Below are 20,408 nucleotides of genomic sequence, written 5' to 3'. Positions count from 1 at the left end.
AGATGGTGCAGGGATGTACGTGCACCAATCACAATCCCACCCCATACCATCAAACCACGACCTCCACACACAGATCCCTTTCAAGGACATTAAGGGGTTGGTATCTGGTTCCTGGTTCACGTCAGATGAAAACCCGGTGAGAATCACTGTTCAGGCTATACCTGGACTCGTCCGTGAACATAACATGGGACCACTGTTCCAATGACGATGTATTGTGTTCTTGACACCAGGCTTTACGGGTTTTCCTGTGACCAGAGGTCAGTGGAACGCACCTTGCAGGTCTCCGGGTGAATAAACGATGTCTGTTCAGTCGTCTTTAGACTGTGTGTCTGGAGACAATTGTTCCAGTGGCTGCGGTGAGGTCCCGAGCAAGGCTACTTGCAGTACTCCGTGGCCGTCTGCGGGCACTGATGGTGAGTTATCGGTCTTCTTGTGGTGTATTACACTGTGGACGTCTCGTACTGTAGCGCCTGGACACGTTTCCTGTCTGCTGGAATCGTTGCCATAAGCTTGAGATCACACTTTGTGGCACACGGAGGGCGCATGCTACGACCTGCCTCTAGTCGCCCTAGTATTCTACCTCTCATACCGTCATCAATATGTGAAACTTCCTGGCAGATTAAAACTGTGTGCCGGACCGAGACTCGAACTCGGGACCTTTGCCTTTCACGCCCCGTCCTCACAACTTCACTTCTGCCAGTACCTCGAGGTACTGGCAGAAGTAAAGCTGTGAGGACGGGGCGTGAGTCGTGCTTGGGTAGCTCAGTTGGCAGAGCACTTGTCCGCGAAAGGCAAAGGTCCCGAGTTCTAGTCTCGGTCCGGCACACAGTTTTAATCTACCAGGATGTTTCATATCAGCGCACACTCCGCTGCAGAGTGCAAATCTCATTCTGGGTCATCAATATGTGTTCTCTGAGTCATTTTCAACACACAGTCACCACTAGCACGCCTGAAAACGTCTGCACACTTACTCGCTGCACCGTACTCTGACATGTACCAGTAAACCTCTGCGTTTGTGGACTGCTGTCAAGGCCACTGTGCGACGACCGCAGATCAAATGTACCGCGTGGTCACACTACGAGGTGATTTAAACCAGACAACCGCCCACCAAAGCGTTGTTTCACCATGTATGACCATTATCCTTAATTAATGAGCATTAGTGTAGTTTCATTCACAGACGACACTTAGTGTAGACAACAGTTTTGTCCACTTTAGTCTTCAACCCTCAAGTTTGCATTCAGTACTGCTCGGGTTTGTTTTTCCCAGAAGAGTCAGTTTTGTGTTAACAGTGGAACACAGAAAGGTGGATTAACGACTATGAGTTAACTGATAAATACCTCATGTATTTCTACGCTGGGCAGCTCCTGCAACTACTGTAACCACTCGACAGTACTTTTGTATTTATGCATTGGCTATGGTTTGTGTTGTACATTTTGGTGATAGTACGAATACACTTTTTTTAACTTCCTGAAATTTTTGCAAATGAAGAAAGGTACCGGGCTAAAATACTGGAAAATCTGATTACTTTTATTTGTCTCTGACTAGTCACCGGGGACTGCGGGTCCCTTAAATCAAAATATTCGGAAAATATTCCTCAAAAACTTCGCGTCAATTTGGCTTTTAAGATAAAGTTATTCAGACAAGGCTATTCGGTGCCTCAAGGACCATCTGCTTCAGCAAGAAGAAAAATGTCAACGACATTCAAACAATTATAAAATCATTATTTTTTTAAATTATCTCGAGAACAGCAGTTATTCATCAGAAAAATTAATTGATATAACTATTATGTAGACAAGACAAGAAATTACCAAGGGAAAGCACTTTGAACATTGGCTGTTTCGTACTTTTCCTCCGGCAGTTAGAATGGCGCGCCGGCCAGACATTTATGGAAATTCTGTTTTAACTCGTACCTACTCCACGATAGATTCACAGAACAGATTATTATTCATTTCTGTGAAAGAACACACCCATCGCTTTGCAGTGCTTTAGATAGCGTGGCATTGCAACGTCGGTCATGCGACCCTCCACCGTTGACGTAAGACATGCCGGTGCAGTGGTTTCTATGTGCCAATTGGCTCTATGGAATCAACGCAGAAAGATGGAACCATGTGAGTACGTGGCACTTAGCTAGAAAGGCGATACCATGTTTAGATGAATGCATGACCACACCACATATCAGGTCGACCGATTTATTGGTGTATCAACGCTGCCTGTCCAATGTGTCTCACGGAATGGTGTACCACTTGCAGCCATGTAAAACGACGTAGGGGGATGGTTGCAAAAAGATCGTAACCGAAAATGACCAGAAACTACTGCCACACTGTGTAATGACAATCGTTTTCGAAATCATCAGTAGCTACTGCTGTCAGACACTGTACGTTCATCTTAACCGGATACTGATCGAAGATTGCGAAAGGAACTGCATAAAACGGACACTTGGGGATCAGGTACATCGCTGAATACCATCCTGCAGAGCGGAAAACTAACGTTCAAGTCGTTAATTTATTTTTATTTATTTACTCGTCACGTTCCGCAGGACCAAATTGAGGAGCAAATCTCCAAGGTCATGGAACGTGTCAGTACATGAAATTACAACATAAAAGTAATAACAGATAAAATTAAAATATTTATGAACCCGAAAAGAGTCAATCCTCAAGTTTAAGTAAACGCAATCAACAATACAACAAGAATCAGCTTAATTTTTCAAGGAACTCCTCGACACAATAGAAGGAGTGAACCATGAGGAAACTCTTCAGTTTCTATTTGAAAGCGCGTGAATTACTGCTAATATTTTAGAATTCGAGTGGTAGCTTATTGAAAATGGATGCAGCAGTATACTCTATACCTTTCTACACAGGAGTTAAGGAAGTTTGATCCAAATGCAGGTTTGATTTCTGCCCGTATTAACTGAGTGAAAGCTGCTTATTCTTGGGAATAAGCTAATATCGTTAAAAAGAGATGACAGTAAGGATTATATGTATTGAGAGGCGAATGTCAAAATACCCAGACTCGTTCATGAACTTATACACCCCTTATTCCCCGAATCGGCCGTTTCTGAGCCAAAAATATCTTTTTAGAATGGGAAGAGTTGCCCCAAAATATAATACCATACGACATGTGCGAATGAAAATAAGCAAAGTACACTAATTTTCGTGTCGAACGTTCACTCACTTCAGATACCTTTCGAATAGTAAAAATGGCAGCATTAAGACTTATAACAAGATCCTGAACGTGGGCCTTCCACGACAGTTTACTATCTATCTGAAGACATAGAAATGTGAACTGTTCAGTTTCACTAATCATATGCCCATTCTGTGAAATTAAAACGTCAGAATTTGTTGAATTGTGTGTTGCAGACTGTAAAAGCTGAGTATTATAGTGATTTGGCGTTAGTTTATTTTCTACAAGCCGTGAAATTAAGTCATGAACTGGACGATTTGAAAACGAGCCAATGTTGCACACAACATCCTTTACTACCAAGCTAGTGTTATCAGCAAACAGAAATATTATAGAGTTACACGTCATACAAGAGGTTATATCATTTTTATAAATAACGAAAAAGAGTATCCCCAGCACTGATCCCTGGGGCACCCCCCACTTGACTGTACCCCACTCAGACCCCACATTACAGCCATTCTCAACATTGTGAATAATGACATTTTGCTGTCTGTTGCTAATGTAAGAGCTGAACCAGTTGTGAGGTACTCCCCGTATCCTGTAATAGTCCACCCTCAGGAGCAATATTTCGTGATCAACACAATCAAACGCCTTAGTTAAATCAATAAATGGTTCAAACGGCTCTGATCACTATGGGACTTAACTTCTAAAGTCATCAGTCCCCTAGAATTTAGAACTACTTAAACCTAACTAACCTAAGGATATCACACACATCCATGCCCGAGGCAGCATTCGTACCTGCGACTGTAGCGGTCGCGCGGTTCAAGACTGTAGCGCTTAGAACCGCTCGGCCACTTCAGCCAGCAAATCAAGAAATATGCCTAGCGTTGGAAACCTTTTGTTTAACCTATCCTGTACGTCACAGAGAAAAGAGAATATAGCATTTTCAGTTGTTAAACGACTTCTAAAGCCGAACTTTATATTTGATAGCAAATCGTGTGAAAAAAAAGATCAATTATCCTTACATACACAGCCTTTTAAATAAATTTAGCAAACAATGATGGCATAGAAATACGTCTAAAATTGTCCACACTATCCATTCCTCCATTTTTAAGAAGCGCCTTTACTGCTGAGTACTTGAATCCTTCGGGAAACTGACCATCCCTAAAGGAAAAGTTAAAAATATGGTTAAATACAGAGCTAACATATGCAGCACAGTAATTTAATATTCTGCTAGGCACTTCATCATATCCATGAGAGTCCTCAGTCTTCAGTGATTTAATTATTGACTCAATCTGTCCCGTATCTGTACCACAGAGGAGTATTTCAGTCACCGAAAGGCAGTTCCCTGTAGGAACCAAATTTTTATTTAATTCAGCAGCAGTGCTCAGAAAATGATTGTTAAATACTGTACATATACCTGATTTATCAGTAACAGAAATATTGTTACTACGAACCGACTTTGTATCAATTACCTTGAGCTGCAAGCCAGACATTTCCTTCACAACTGACGATATGGTTTTAGTTTAATCCTGTGAATTAGGTATTCTATTTGCATACCACATACTTCTAGCCTTCCTAATAACATTTTAAGTACCTTCAATACTGTTTGTAATGAGCTACTGTAGCTTGATTGTGACTATTTATAACATTGTGATATACTCGTAATTCCCGCTTTGTTCTATATGATATCCTTATCCCACTGGTTAGCCACCTGGGCTGTCTTTTTCTGCTAGTACCCAGTTTAGAACGTTCTAATGGAAAGCAACTCTCAGAGAGCATGAGAAACGTGTTAAGGCCATTCACCCTTTTACTAACAGAATATGGCAGACTACAGGCAATAGCTAACTGGAGTCGTGTAATGAGGTCCGAGGAGTCGCGATTCTGCCCTTTTCAAATCACGCAAATGTGTTGTTAGGACTAAGCAATCGACATATCCCTGTGACTGTCAGAATGGCCTACATTGGGTGCCCTTACCAATAAACAGATCGCTACCCACAGGATCACATGTATTTAAGTACAGCTATAACTCAGTGAACTGAAGTATGGTAAGTAACCAGGGATGGCCCTAACAAACAAGGATGTTGTAATTCACTAAGATGATTTTTTTGGGTCATCAGTCTTCTGACTGGTTTGATGCGGCCCGCCACGAATTCCTCTCCTGTGCTAATCTCTTCAATTCAGAGTAGCACTTGCAAGTCCTGTATTATTTGCTGTGTGAATTCCAATCTCTGTCTACAGTTTTTGCCTTCTACAACACCGTCTAGTACCACGGGAGTCTTTCTCTGTGTCTTAACAGATGTCCTATCGTCCTGTCCCTTCTCCTTCTCAGTGTTTCCGACATATTCCTTTCCTCTCCAATTCTACACAGAACCTCCTCATTCCTTACCTTATCACTCAGCCTAATTTCCAACATTCGTCTGTAGCACCACATCTCAAATGCTTCGATCTTCTTCCGTTCCTGTTTTTCCAGAGTCCATGTTTCACTACCATACAATGCTGTACTCCAGTCATATGTTCTCAGAAATTTCTTCCTCAAATTATGGGCGATATTTGATGTTAGTAGACTTCTCTTGGCCAGGAATCCTATTTTTGCCGTTGCTAGTCTGGTTTTGATGTCCTTACTCCGTCCGTTACTGGTTATTTTACTGCCTTGGTAGCAGAATTACTTAACTTCATCTACTCCGTGACCATCGATCCTGATAAGTTTCTCGCTGTTCTCATTTCTACTACTTCTAATTACCTTCGTCTTTCTTCGGTTTACTCTCAATCCATACTCTGTACACATCAGACTGTTCATTCCATTGAGCAGATCATGTAATACTTCTTTACTTTCACTGAGGATAGCAATGTCATCAGCAAATCGTATCATGATATCCTTTCACCTTGGTTTTTAATTCCACTCCTGAACCATCCTTTTATTTCCGTCATTGATTCCTCGATGTACAGATTGAACAGTAGGGCCGAAAGACTTCATCCTTGTCTTATACCCATTTTAAAAAGAGTGCTTGGTTCTTGGTCGTCCACTCTCAATATTCCCTCTTGGATGTTGAACATACTGTATATGTCCCCTCTCTCCCTATAGCTTACACCTATTTTTCTCAGAATTTCAAACCTCTTGCACTATTTTACATTGTCGAGCGCTTTTTGCAGGTCGACAAATCCTATGAATGTGTCTTGATTTTTCTTTAGTCTTGCTTCCATTATCAACCGAAACGTCAGAATTGCCTCTCTCGTGCCTTTCCTAAAGCCAAACTGATCGTCATCTAGCACATCCTCAATTTTCTTTTCCATTAATATGTATATTATTCTTGTCAGCAACTTGGATGCATGACTTGTTAAGCTGATTGTGTGACAATTTTAGCACTTGTCAGCTCTTGCCGTCTTCGGAACTGTGTGGATGATGCTTTTCCGAAAGTCAGATCGTATGTCGCCAGACTCATACATTCTACACACCAACGTGAGTAGTCGTTTTGTTGCCACTTCCCCCAGCGATTTTAAAAATTCTGATGGAATGTTATCTACCCCTTCTGCCTTATTTGATCTTGAGTCCTCCAAAGGTCTTTTAAATGCTGATTCTAATCCTGGGTCCCCTATCTCTTCTAAATCGACTCCTGTTTCTTCTTGTAATATATCAGATATATCTTCGCCCTCATAGAGGCTTTCAATGTATTCTTTCCACCTATCCGTTCGCTCCTCTTGATTTAACAGTGGAATTCCCATTGCACACTCAATGTTATCACCCTTGATTTTAATGTCACCGAAGGTTGTTTCGAGTTTCCTGTATGGTGAGTCGGTCCTACCGTCAATCATTTGTTTTTAGATTTCTTCACAATTTTCATGTGTCTGTTTCGCTTAACTTCCCTGTACTTCCTGCTTATTATATTCCTCAGCGAGATGTATTTCTGTATTCCTGAGTTTCCCGGAACTTGTTTGTACTTCCTCCTTTCATCGATCAATTGTAGGATTTCTTGTGTTACCCATGGTTTCTTTTTTGTACCGATGTTTTCCTTGCCCACTTCTGTTATCGCCCCTTTTAGGGGCGTCCATTCATCTTCAAATGTACTGCCTACTGAGCTATATCTATAGCCTTAGAGATCTTCAAGCGTATCGCATCATTTCTTAGTACTTCCGTTTCCCACTTCTTTGCATGATGATTCCTCCTGATTAATGTCTTAAACCTCACTCAGTCTACTCTTCATCATTACTATGTTGTGATCTGAGTCTATATCTGCTCCTGGGTACGCCTTAAAATCCAATATCTGATTTCGGAACCACTGACTGACTGTAATGTAATCTAACTGAAATCTTCCCGTATCATCTTGCCTGTTCCAAGTATACTTCCTCCTCTTGTGATTCTTGATCAGAGTATTCGCTATTACTAGCTGAATTTTATTACCGAATTCAATTAATCTTTTTCCTCTCTCATTCCTTGTCCCAAGCCCATATTCTCCTGTAACATTTTCTTCTATTTCTTCCCCTAGAACTGCATTCCAGTCCCCCATGAATATTTGATTTTCATACCCCTTTACATACTCTATTACCCTTTCAAGATCCTCATACACTTTCTCTATCATTTCATCCTTAGCTTGTGACGTCGGCATGCATACCTGAACTATCGTTGTCGGTGTTGGTTCGCTGTCGATTGTGATAAGAATAACCGTATCACTGAACTGTTCAGAGTAACACCCTCTCTGCCCGACCTTCTATTCATATCGAATCCTACTCCCCTTATACCATTTTCTGTTGCTGTTGATATTACACTATACTCATCTGACTAGAAATGCTTGTCTTCTTTCCACTTCACTTTACTGACCGCTACTATATCTAGATTGAGCCTTTGCATTTCCCTTTTCAGATTTTCTTTTTTCCCTACCACGTTATAGCTAATGACATTCGATGCCCCGACTCGTAGAACGTTATTATTTCGTTGATTATTCCATATTTCCATCATGGTAACCTCCCCCTTGGCAGTCCCCTCCTGGAGATTCGAATGCGGGACTATTCCGGAATCTTTTTCTAAAGGAGAAATCATCATGACACTTCTTCAGTTACAGGCCACATGTCCTGTGGATACATGTTACGTGTTTCTAATGCAGTGGCTTCCATTGCCTTCTGCATCCTCATGCCATTGAACTTAGTTGATTCTTCCGCCTTTAGGTATAGATTTCCACCCCTCGGACATGAGAGTGCCCTGAACGTCTGTGCGCTCCTCCACCCTCTTTGACAAGGCCGTTGGTAGATTGAGGGAGACTTCTTATGCCAGTAGTCTTCGGCCGCCAATGCTTATTATTAATCAACATGTAAGCAGCGGCGGGATTCAAACCCAGGCCATGAATCAAAGACACTACCCTAAGACCACGGGTGTATGATAAAGATACGCAATTCGTCAAACCATGAACAAAAAAGTGGTCACCATTAAGCCTTATTTATTGCAGCTCCCTAGAGATTTCAAGTTAATTACAGTGTGAGCAAATAACAAAGAACAATTACGTTCATGAAGTGTCAACACATGTTATAATTGAACTAAAATATTAACATCTCGACAAATGTTGGATAAAGGATCTGGAGTCAACAAATTAGAAATAGCACGTATTTTGGAGGGCAACTAAGTTGCCCAAGCCACAGAGTGATTGCCGATTGTTAATTGAGAAAGCAGGGAAGCACAATCGAAGGAATCATGCAAGCACCTATTGCCCTGATTGAGAGTTGCGAACTCTGCTGTTGCACACCATACTTGGTGTTGCCAGTGCCCACGAGTCATTACTGTGGTGTCTGCAAAGTTGTCTGTCCAGCAACGAAGGCTGCTCCCCATCGGAGCGCGGAATGATCCTCTGTCTCCCGTATTAATTTTGCCAGGTGAAGTCTTGTACATAGCGCTGTCAGTAAAAACGAATTTTTACTCTTACTTAGTGCATGTGAGCTTCTGCATGATTCTAGAGTCTGGAACCGTGCGACCGCTACGGTCGCAGGTTCGAATCCTGCCTCGGGCATGGATGTGTGTGATGTCCTTAGGTTAGTTAGGTTTAAGTAGTTCTATGTTTTAGGGGACTGATGACCAAAGTAGTTAAGTCCCATAGTGCTCAGAGCCATTTGAACCATTCTTTTTTTTTGCATGATTGTGATCACCAATGACAGTGGTTCTTCATAGGTTCGACCAATCAGATATATTCTAATAAGGCAGCATCTCCCTTCCATGGTCAGTTTTAAAATGATTAACAAATAGTGGGCATTTTTAATGCTTGGACTCAGAAATCCCCCCTGTCTGTCCTATTTCATGTTCCACCCTATATGGCCTCCTCCATGTACACACAGGTGACTGCTTTCTCCCACTCCAGATATTAATTGTGTTAACGTATGGTAGTTGCTCTTAGCTGATGCCACGCTTTCAAGCTCACGAATGTGCAGGTGACAACTTCTCATTCCATCTCATTGACATTATCACCAAGCTGTTCCCTGCCTAGCGTTTTCCAGAATGTTGAACTCCTGCAGGGCTTAGGTCTTTACAGTTTTGCGCTCCCTGTCCCTGCTATCTTGTGGAAAAAAGTTCTTCATTACTCAGTAGGCTCTCTTCGCTTAAGATGCGCGCACTATTGCCAACCAAGAAAGTGATGATGGCACACGTCCATCGTGCCTCTCCTCACGCACAATACAAAAGGCCCACCGACTTCCTATCTGAAAAGGACATGTAGGTATAAGGACTAATGGCGCGACACTGGCCATCCTGTCTCTGTTCTGCGAAGTTTTGTTCAACATACATTCGATATGACTCTCAACTACTCATTTAAATAATCTTCCACAAGAAGAAATCAGCTTGGAATTTTAGTGGTTGGATGTGGAAATCAACGATGCTAATTTTATCAGTACACATATTCCCAATTCTTGACCGAAATTAATTTAGATTAGCTGGATTTATTAATTTAATGGAGTTGGTGTGTGATCCATGGAAATTTTGATCAGATCAGTCACGTATCATAAGGCTTCGAGAGCACGATTGGCCAGTAAGATGTTAGATAGAGCGTTGTGGCAAAACTGTTAGGCAGGGGTCTTTCTATAATATTTTGAGTATGTTTTCCATATCACGAATATGTCACAGCTACTCCATTCATTTTACTGTGACCATGAACCACTGCGTCTATTCCTTTGTTCTCTATGAGGAAGTGTTACACTTTCTTGTAAATCTTCATGATGAGTCTGCTGTGGACACTCCATCTTTCTCTCAAGATAACAGCATCAGTGTTCGCAGGGCTGCAGGCAAAGTTTAACAAACAGTCTGACACCCTGTCGCACATCAATTTTCTCGCTAAATCACGTTGTCTTACTTCTGCAGAAGAAGCTTCGCATTCTCTGGAACAGCACGTGAAATGTATCCATTAACACACTCGAAATTGGGGAACGATGGTATGTCATCATCAATGAATGAGTGAAGACGCCTGTGGACACTTTTCTTTGCGGGATTGGGGCTGCTATCAAGAAGAGAGTCTGTGCTACACTATCACCGTGATGTCTCCTGTAACTAATTTATTTACCATTGTGCATATTAGGCTCGTTTCAGTCAAATATAATATTTTTTGTTGGAATTTCCCCGTAATTTGTTGTGTAACACTTCTAAAGCGACGTGCTGCTCATGTTTCACACCACAATGACAAAAATAGCAGAAGCCACACTGGAAGTTGTTACATTGGAGCGTAAGTCCGTAGTTTAATAAAGACAACTGTTATACATAACGGACTTGGGTCATCAATAATATATTCTTCTTGACTCATTAGAATAGTTTGCCAACGTTCGAGTAGGTTTCCGTTTTCGGGAATGTAGAAATTATATGTTTTGCGGTGAAGGACTCGTCGAGCCATGTTCGGAGCTCGTTTTGATCCAGAAAGGAAGTTCCTGAAGGTTATTCGATAGAGAGCGGAGAAGGGGAAAATCTGAGGCCACTAGATTAGGTGAATAAGGTGGGTAAGTGGGTGCGGAATGACCTCTAATGGCAAGTGTAGTGTTTTTTGTCAGTGCATCAGAATGCGGGCGGGTTTATTGCCATGTGACATCACTTCACAAAGTCTTTGTGGTCGTTGTTGGTGAGCTGCGCCTGCAAGACGTCTCAGTTGTTGGAAAAAAATATCAGCAGTGATGATTAGATCTCTGGGAAGAACCTGTAGTACACCACCCTGTCGTTGTTCCGCCAGATGCGTAACACTATCTTTTGTGGATGAGCGCAGGTATTTTCCAGGGAGTTGCTGTTTTGTTTGGCCTCAGCCATTCCTTTCTGTTCATTACGTTAGCATCATGACATAATTTCTCGTCACCAGTGACGGTACAGTATAAGAATGGTCGGTGTAGTTCACGAGCCAATTGGCGATCTTATCGATTTTGGATTAGAGCCTGCGGTAACCACGCACCCTTTTTTTGAACCTTCCTTATTGCATGTAAATGTCGGACGGTGGTGGAATGAACAGAATTCATCACGTCTGCCAGTTAGCCGCCCGGGATTAGCAGAGCGGTCTCAGGCGCTGCAGTCACGGACTGTGCGGCTGATCCCGGAGGAGGTTCGAGTCCTCCCTCGGGTATGGTTGTGTGTGTTTGTCCTTAGCATAATTTAGGTTAAGTAGTGTGTAAGCTTAGGGACTGATGACCTTAGCAGTTAAGTCCCATAAGATTTCACACACATTTGAACATTTTTTTCTGCCAGTTATCGAGTGAAATGATGTGGATCATTGTGGATTGAGGCGCTTCATCAAACTCCCAATGTCTTCCTCAACGTGGAGGGTCACTAATGCCAAAACGACCCTCCTTAAAACAAGAGAACCATTTTCTTACCGTGCTCTGTCCAATGGAATTACCGTCATACACGGCGCATATGTTTCAGGCTCCCTCCTCTGCTGTCACGCATCTACTGATCTGAAACGGAAATATCTGTCGGAAATGTTCCGATTTCTCCACTTGATACTCCATTTTCTAGCGTCCACAGATCCACTCACTATCTTCAGATGACAAAGTGATAATAGACAGACTCAAACAGCAACAGTGAACTATAAATGTAAATGACAATCGATAAACAGACTCATAGTAACCGGAATACCAACATGCAAAGTAAAAACGCCAGGAACTTATGCACAAGCCTAATTTACTGTAGCCAAGCGGTTCTAGGCGCTACAGTCTGGAACCGCGTGACCGCTACGGTCGCAGGTTCGAATCCTGTCTCGGGCATGGACGTGTGTGATGTTCTTAGGTTAGTTAGGTTTAAGTAATTCTAAGTTCTAGGGGACTGATGACCTCAAAAGTTAAGTCCCATAGTGCTCAGAGCCATTTGAACCAGCCAATTTACTGTGCACTGAACACGACGTAGTCTTTGCAGCCTTGTGAGCTGAAGGCTGTTGCAACGACTGAGAGCACACGCAGGGGTGGTGAGGAGTGCCGTGTGATCCTGAGGGTTTGCCGAGGCTGCTGCTAGCGACTTACGGCAGCCGCCTGCCGGATCAGCGCCAGTATCACGCAGGCGGGGATCAGGCGGCACTCGCTGCGGCCTGCGGGCTGCGGGCTGCGCGGTGTCGCGCTAATGGCGCGTGCTGCGCCACTAATTCAGCCTCGGAGGAGCGCCTCGAGGCGGGCCCTGAACGCAAGCGGTCGGGAATGCTTCTGCCCAATATCTCCCAGTGCAACATAATCTGGCGTGATTCGTAATAGTGCTGCAATTTCTTCTACGAAGAGAGTGGCGGAACATCCGTTCGCAGTTTTTTCTTACAATGTCACAATACCAAAATGCCTGTTTGCTCGATTTTCACACGTACAAAGGTTGATACTGTGGTTGACCATTTTTAGAATCCGAATCATCGTGAATCCCTAAGAAAGTAGGTGGACATAATTAATGATATTCAATGGAATTTCATAACATTACACGCGAAGAATTTATTCCCATTCTTTGGGACACTGTTTTGCAGGACAGTGGTCTCTTAACTGTTTTCTTATTATTATTTTAATAAAAGCGATAGTTGTTACTGATATTCAAATCTTATGACTGTAGACTCCATGTTGCTTCATGCTTATGTTCATTAAACAAAACTAGGGTATAAGTGTGCCACTTTCGTGGAGAGAGTCAGCTGTCATAAAAGTTTTGTCAGTGCACGGTCGCATCATGTTGCAACAAAACACCTGCCACCGATGTTTCGGACGCGGTTGCAGTTGCTTCTTATGGGTCTACTGTCGTACAATTTCGTCGTAATCCCGCTAGTGGGTTAATATTACGTCACAATTCTGGAGGGGGCGAAAAACTTCCGACAAATGAGACCAAAAAGTTCAGATGTGCGTGTAATCAGATGGGACTTAACTGCAAATGTCATCAGTCCCTAAGCTTACACACTACTTAACCTAAATTATCCTAAGGACAAACACACACACCCATGCCCGAGGGAGGACTCGAACCTCCGCCGGGACCAGCCGCAAATGAGTTCAATCATATGAATAATTAATGAATATTATATTATGACGTAATATCAAGCCCAGTAGAGTGGACTTACTGAAGTACAGGATGACTCAAAATGCAGGCAATGGAACGAAAGTATTCCTGTAACTACTGTAATTACTTTATTTTAGAAACATTACTTCATTTTAGAAATATTACTTTATTGTAGAAATACACATACAGAAGTGCGCTGCTCGTGGTCTCGCGGTAGCGTTCTCGCTTCCCGAGCACGGGGTCCCGGGTTCGATTCCCAGCGGGGTCAGGGATTTTTCCTGCCTCGAGATGACTGGGTGTTGTTGTGTCGTCTTCATCATCATCGTTCATCCCCATTACGGTCGGAGGAAGGCAACGGCATACCACCTCTATTCGGACCTTGCCTAGTACGGCGGTGCGGGTCTCCCGCATCGTTCCCCTACGCTCCGTCACGGAGTATGGGACTTCATCATCACACATACAGAATGCAAGTTTAACTCTCAGAGCTAAGGTTGGTAACAATGAAATTGTTCATAGTTCGCTTTAGTATTCAAAATGGCGGCATGTGAGCGATAGGAAAGGCGTTTATGTCATAGAATTCGGCAAAACATCATCATCAACCGTTCTTGAAAGACATTTTCGGACAAAGTTTGGTAAAGTGGCACCACACTGTCACAATAATGCTAAATGGGCAAAGCACTTTGACTAGACAGGATGTACACGCAACAAGAAAACCACGGGATGGCCATTGGTCGAGGATGAAATGGCAGAATTAATTTATTCGATCTATAAAAAAAGTCCCAAAAAATCTTGTGAAAGTATCTCTAATTCAAGGCTTACAGAATTTAAGGGTTGCGTGCGCTAAAACCAGCGGATAAACCAAAACTGATTTACTGATTTTCAAGCATAGATGGAGGTGGAGGTTTCGTAGACAGACTTGTGTTCTACAACGAACCCGCCTTTCACTTAAGTAGCAAAGTGAACAAGCGGGATTTGAGAAGATGGGGTACAGAAAACGTGCCTGCCTCTTTGGAACATGAACGTGATTCTCTGAAATTTAATGTATTCTGCACCACAAACTACCACAGAGTCTGGCCCTTTCTTCTTCTCAGAATCTACCTTTGCACATGAGATCCATCCCGATATACTTTCTCTCTGGTTGATATCTCAGTTCACTTCGTTTTGCTACAGGATGGAGCCTCACCACATTGACATAACTTTATACGTAGTCCCCTCAACGAACGTCTTCCACAGCGCTGGATTGGTCATGCTCGGTCGAATGATGTGCCGTTCTCGTTGTGGCACCCCCATTTCTGCAGAACGTAACGTCAGATAGTCGGCGTGATTAATTACGTTGTTCGAGGTGCACTGGAACTAGTCTGCCAGGAAATTCAGAATCGGATAGAAATCAGCCCACATCGAACATCTGTAAGTGTCCTTAGATACTGTGTCAGTTACTCTTTTAGTACACGTGTGTATTTCTGAAGTTAAGTCGTTACTGGAGTCTTCTTCCTCAGTTCATATGTAAGTGGACAACAGAGAACGTTGCAGTAGTGCCAGAGGAACGCTAACGCAACCACCGACGAGATGTTCTGCTCTTCTTCATTTCTTCCTAGGCAAAAGCCCGTTTCCTTCAGTAACCCTCAGTCTACCCTGAGGTTGTCGCGCCATCTTATCCTTGGACGGCTAACATTTCTTTTACCAGCTGGTAATTTCTTTGTTAAGATTCTCACAATCTTCCTTCATTCATCCTGTCTGTGTGTTCGTTCCATTCGTTCTTCCTCTTATGTGCTCCCTAATTAACGGAGTTCGCTTTACATTCTTTTCTAGCGCTTTCGCTTCTCTCTCTATCTCGCAGCGTCATCCCTGTAATTCTTCGCAGAATTTTCATTTGCGTGGTTTCCAGAAGTATTTTTGTTTTTGACGTTAACGATCTTGTCTAGACTGTATGTGACAAATGGTTTCACTATTGTTTTGTTCATTCTTGTTTTTGCATTTTTTTCCTTTATGCTTTTTCTTCCAAACAGTATCTCCTAAAGATCCTGCCACTTTATTTCCTTTTGCCACTTGTTTTCTAAAATTCCTTTTCGACATTTCCTCTGCTGGACAATCCAATACGAAGATCATTACCTGTAGAATAATTTTTGGACCCACTTCCAGTTTGCATCTCAGTGGCTCCAGAGATGTAGTCATACTTTTGGTTTTTTGAGTGAATCTGACCATATTTACTATCTTGGCTGCAACGTTAAATATGTATAAAAGTTTCTGTATATTATATCAGCTATTTGCCAGCAGAACTGGATCTTCAGCATATCAAATAATTTTTATTTCTTCATCCCCTATTCTACAACCATTACCAGCCAATACCTTCTTAATCACCTCGTCCATCACTATATTAAAAAGTAGTGCGCTCAAAGAATCACTTTTTCTAATACCACTATTAACTGCTATGCACCTAGTTACCCTGGAAACAATTTTCTCCTGGATACAATTATTGGAATCAATTTCTTCAGTTGTTATTATTAAGTCGGAACCGTAATGTTGGCGGCAGTTATTTTATTCGCGATGCATCTATACATCCTGAAATCTTGTAAATGTAGCATGGTTCTAGCTTTGATAGCGCATTATTAGTTTAGATTGTACCGCCCTCTGCTGCGAATGATGTTTTCATCATTGGAGTGACATGATCGCCCGAAATTTACTCATAGGCCGTACTAGTAGAATTCACTAATGGCCACAATACGGTCTGTAATACCTGATATTTCGTATGGAGGAACATTGGGTACAACGTGCAGTTGTGACGATTGCAGACAGAGTACAAGATTGGATAAGGCAGTCTCTGAACAAGAATGAGGTTGACTTTCAGAAGCAACAGAGACCCTAAACCTATTCGCCTAAATATGATATAAATCTCAAAATTTCTGGGTGAGTGTTCGGGGACTTAATACGCAGCGCATTACTGGAAGATGACACTTTGGATACTGCTCTTCTCCCTTCATGTGGTATATACGTCGTATGGTATGCTCCGGCCCAAAAACACACTCTCGGTATCATATTACATCTTCTCATTGATCAGTCTCCCACATTATGCGCTCCTTGAACTATTGAACACCCTCCATGGTGCCATCTGGTTTACAACACGTTTCGTAATAGCAGGTGTAACACGAATGTTTCGATTACATAGTTCCCACTGCAGTGCGCTTCCTGGACATGCGTTTAGCTAGCAGTCACTTTTCGGTTTACTGCGAGTGATGACATGACAGTCGCATTAAGAAACCTTCTCTCTCTCTCTCTCTCTCTCTCTCTCTCTCTCTCACACACACACACACACACACACACACACACACACACACACACACACACACACTCTATAAAAGAGTTACTTTTGCTTTTCGTGGACCAATGTATCCCATGACCTCCGTATTCGATAGTCACAGCAGATATAAAACCTTTAATACTTCCAGTGGTTTTATACCCAATTTATTGTATCCTCTACATAGATAGCGACACTTTGTCGAGGACGGTCGCTGAGGTTCTACGACTCCAATATTGACGCACGTGTACTGTAGGTTCTGAGCACTTCTAGAGACGTTATAGCGTACGTTATAAGCTGGTTGTCAGAAAGAACTGTAAGTAAACGTAGAATGAACGAATGTGTTGTTAGTTTGTTCCATACCAGCTTCTGTAAATTATCAATTAACTCTTTACCGAGCTGTTCCAATATATCTTATTGATTTGGGACCCTCAAAGAATACTAATTCCAAGAGCGATCAGCACAATGTACATAGGCTTTACAGAAGCAGTGCACATCAGAATTAATTTTTTAGGCATACACTTCGCTTACAAACAGGTGGGAATTCCTGAAGTGTTCTATGAACGGACTGTGTTCCCTCCGAACTAGGTAGGAAACAGGGACAAAATTTTGACGGAATTCCAACACTGATAATAGAACCTAGGATCTACCGCGTTCCAAGTAGCATTACAAGAGCGCAATAACTGATCATATTTGCAATGAGTGTCAGCATTTACTTCTCAGTTTGGCGTGGTCAAATGTGTGAAAAAATGGTTCAAATGGCTCTGAGCACTATGGGACTCAACTGCTGAGGTCATTAGTCCCCTAGAACTTAGAACTAGTTAAACCTAACTAACCTAAGGACATCACAAACATCCATACCCGAGGCAGGATTCGAACCTGCGACCGTAGCGGTCTTGCGGTTCCAGACTGCAGCGCCTTTAACCGCACGGCCACTTCGGCCGGCCAAATGTGTGAAGAAATTAGTAGTCATTCAATAGTTAGTCATTTTACAAAATAATGTCTTTGTTTTCATTCAGGTTTCTCTGGCACCCGAAAGAAAATGCGTTTGTAATCCTTTTTACTAATACTAGTAGAAGCTGCAGTTCTGCTTGTTCGTGTCTCCTACTCTACTAACTCCACAGAATGTTTCTTACACACCATGCTGAAATAGCATATTGTAAACAAACCACATAATAGTATAGTATACTATGGCTAAGCAATTTCTCTGCGACATAATTTCTTCCAGGAGTGCCAGTCCAGCAAGCCATGCAGGGCAGTTTCTGTGAAGTCTGGAAATAGGAGGGCATACTAGGAGGATTGATGCCACGAGGGCAGATCGACAGCGGTGCCTGGATAACCCTACCCACGTGTTAATACCCACCTTGTGTTGGTAACTTTGAATCATCTGCACACACTGGTTTTCGTCCACTCAAACAGGAGTGTTGTGCAAGGTTAACATGCTATCTCTAGTAAATGAGCGTTCATCCGTGAACAGCACCAAGCTCGGGAATTGTGGCTGGGATAGACAACGTTATAAATCACACTGCGTGGATAGTGCTCCTCCCGTAATGTCTGTACTATCTACAAATAGTACTGATGGGGCCGGTGTTCATGGTTAACATCCGACACGACGCATTTATCCTGTACAGCACCTATGCCACCTGCCAAGTGTTGGTGGATAGGTTCTCTTCGAACACAGTCAAAACGCCCTCCTCAAACTGCAGTGTTCCAGCCAAGCATGGACGAACCGCTACACGTTTCGGCACCTACCCAAGAGCAAACAATAGACTGCTGATAGTATTTATAAGTAACAAGTACAAAGTGCTGTTAATTTAGTGTATAATGGACACGCCTCTGGCAGAAAAAACATAAGTGCTTTACGGCTTCTCTGAGACGTCTCCCGATTGCCGCGAACGTTGGATTGATGTGTGTTATGTCTGTTTGGGAAACGTTCCACGTACAATGCTGTAGCAGCTTCCTCGCTGCAATCCTCTTTGCCGTATGCAAGTACCATGTCGATCGTTTCTGCAGCTGTATACTGGTACAAGTCGCTCTACTGTCATCAACGTTACTGCACTCGCAGACCACACAAGATCCGCAGTTGGATGCACACAAGGGCTGGATGGAGAAATGTGACGCATGTAGACGTATGTTATTATGCGCAGGTCGTCCAGCCGCAGTACACGGATCACTAAAGGGTTGCAGCCTTATTCAGACACCAAAACAAGTCTGAACAAACCGTCACAACCGTTCGTTCTCAGACATCGACGTTCACCAGTGCCGAAGCCGTGAGTTTCTGGATATGGGCCGGCCGTTGTGGTCGAGCGGTTCTAGGCGCTTCAGTCTGGATCCGGGCAACCACTACGGTCGCAGGTTCGAATCCTGCCTCGGGCATGGATGTGTGTGATGTCCTTAGGTTAGTTAGGCTTAAGTAGTTCTAAATTCTAGGGGACTGATGACCTCAGATGTTAATTCCCATAGTGCTCAGAGCCATTTGAACCATTTTTCTGGATATGGATTTTTTTAAAAATCCGACCAGTTTGCAACAAACTGTACACACAATTTCAAAGCTTGATGGAATTTTTCTCGCTGACAGCTACCACAAAATGATGAAAGGAAGTAAGTTTAACGGTTACTACATTTTCGTTGTTCATGGAATAGAACTGCAGAATGAAGTATTTCGTTTTCATTTATTACTTCTTTACTGTGAGTTGTATCCACGACATATTTTCGACACAGTGGGTTTCACATATCACATATACCACTGAATGTATCTGCTAATTATATCCCTGTCTGACACAGACATGTGACGTCATAAACATTTAAATGCGTGGAAAATGAGGCATCAAGCAGGATATTTAAATTTGTTACTTCACTGCTACTACGTCTGATCGCTGCACAATTTGTAGGCAATATCCATATAGGCCGCTTGGTTCAAATGGCTCTGAGCACTATGGGACTTATGGTCATCAGTCCCCTAGAACTTAGAACTACTTAAACCTAACTAACCTAAGGACATCACACACATCCATGCCCGAGGCAGGATTCGAACCTGCGACCGTAGCAGTCGCGCGGCTCCGAACTGAGCGCATATAGGCCGCTGAATTCCCCTACAAGAGTATATTATTTTACGACACACAGTTTAGGAGATATGATGTCAAATACTGAGATGCGTGAAGACTACCGCATCATGGATGGCATTTTAATTTATCACGTCTTGACTACCATATTGTTCACAACACATTTCTCCGGCATACACTATGTCATCAAAAGTATCCGGGCACCCATAAAAGCATACGTTTTTCATATTAGGTGAGACAGCAGGTGATCGCGTGTCACTTGTGTCATACGTCTGTACGCGAGATTTCCACACTCCTGTACATCCCTAGGTCCACTGTTTCCGATGTGAGAGTGAAGTGGAAATATGAAGGGACCCGTACAGTATAAGAGCGTACAGGCCGAGCTTGTCTGTTGACTGACAGAGCCCGCCGACAGTTGAAGAGGGACGTAATGTATAATAGGCAGACATCTATCCAGAGCATCACAAAGGAATTCCAAACTGCATCA

The 20,408-nt window shown here is 42.8% G+C and overlaps 1 protein-coding gene across 1 annotated transcript in view; it reads right to left on the bottom strand.

Annotated features, from left to right (window-relative positions):
• LOC126225410 (prolactin-releasing peptide receptor-like) overlaps positions 1 to 20,408 on the bottom strand; it is a 593,024-nt gene that overhangs the window by 63,435 nt on the left and 509,181 nt on the right. The window lies entirely within an intron of this gene.

This window comes from Schistocerca nitens, chromosome 1 (genome assembly GCF_023898315.1).
Source record: "Schistocerca nitens isolate TAMUIC-IGC-003100 chromosome 1, iqSchNite1.1, whole genome shotgun sequence".
Classification (NCBI taxonomy): Eukaryota; Metazoa; Arthropoda; class Insecta; order Orthoptera; family Acrididae; genus Schistocerca; species Schistocerca nitens.
This window is presented reverse-complemented; position numbering and strand designations above follow the sequence as displayed.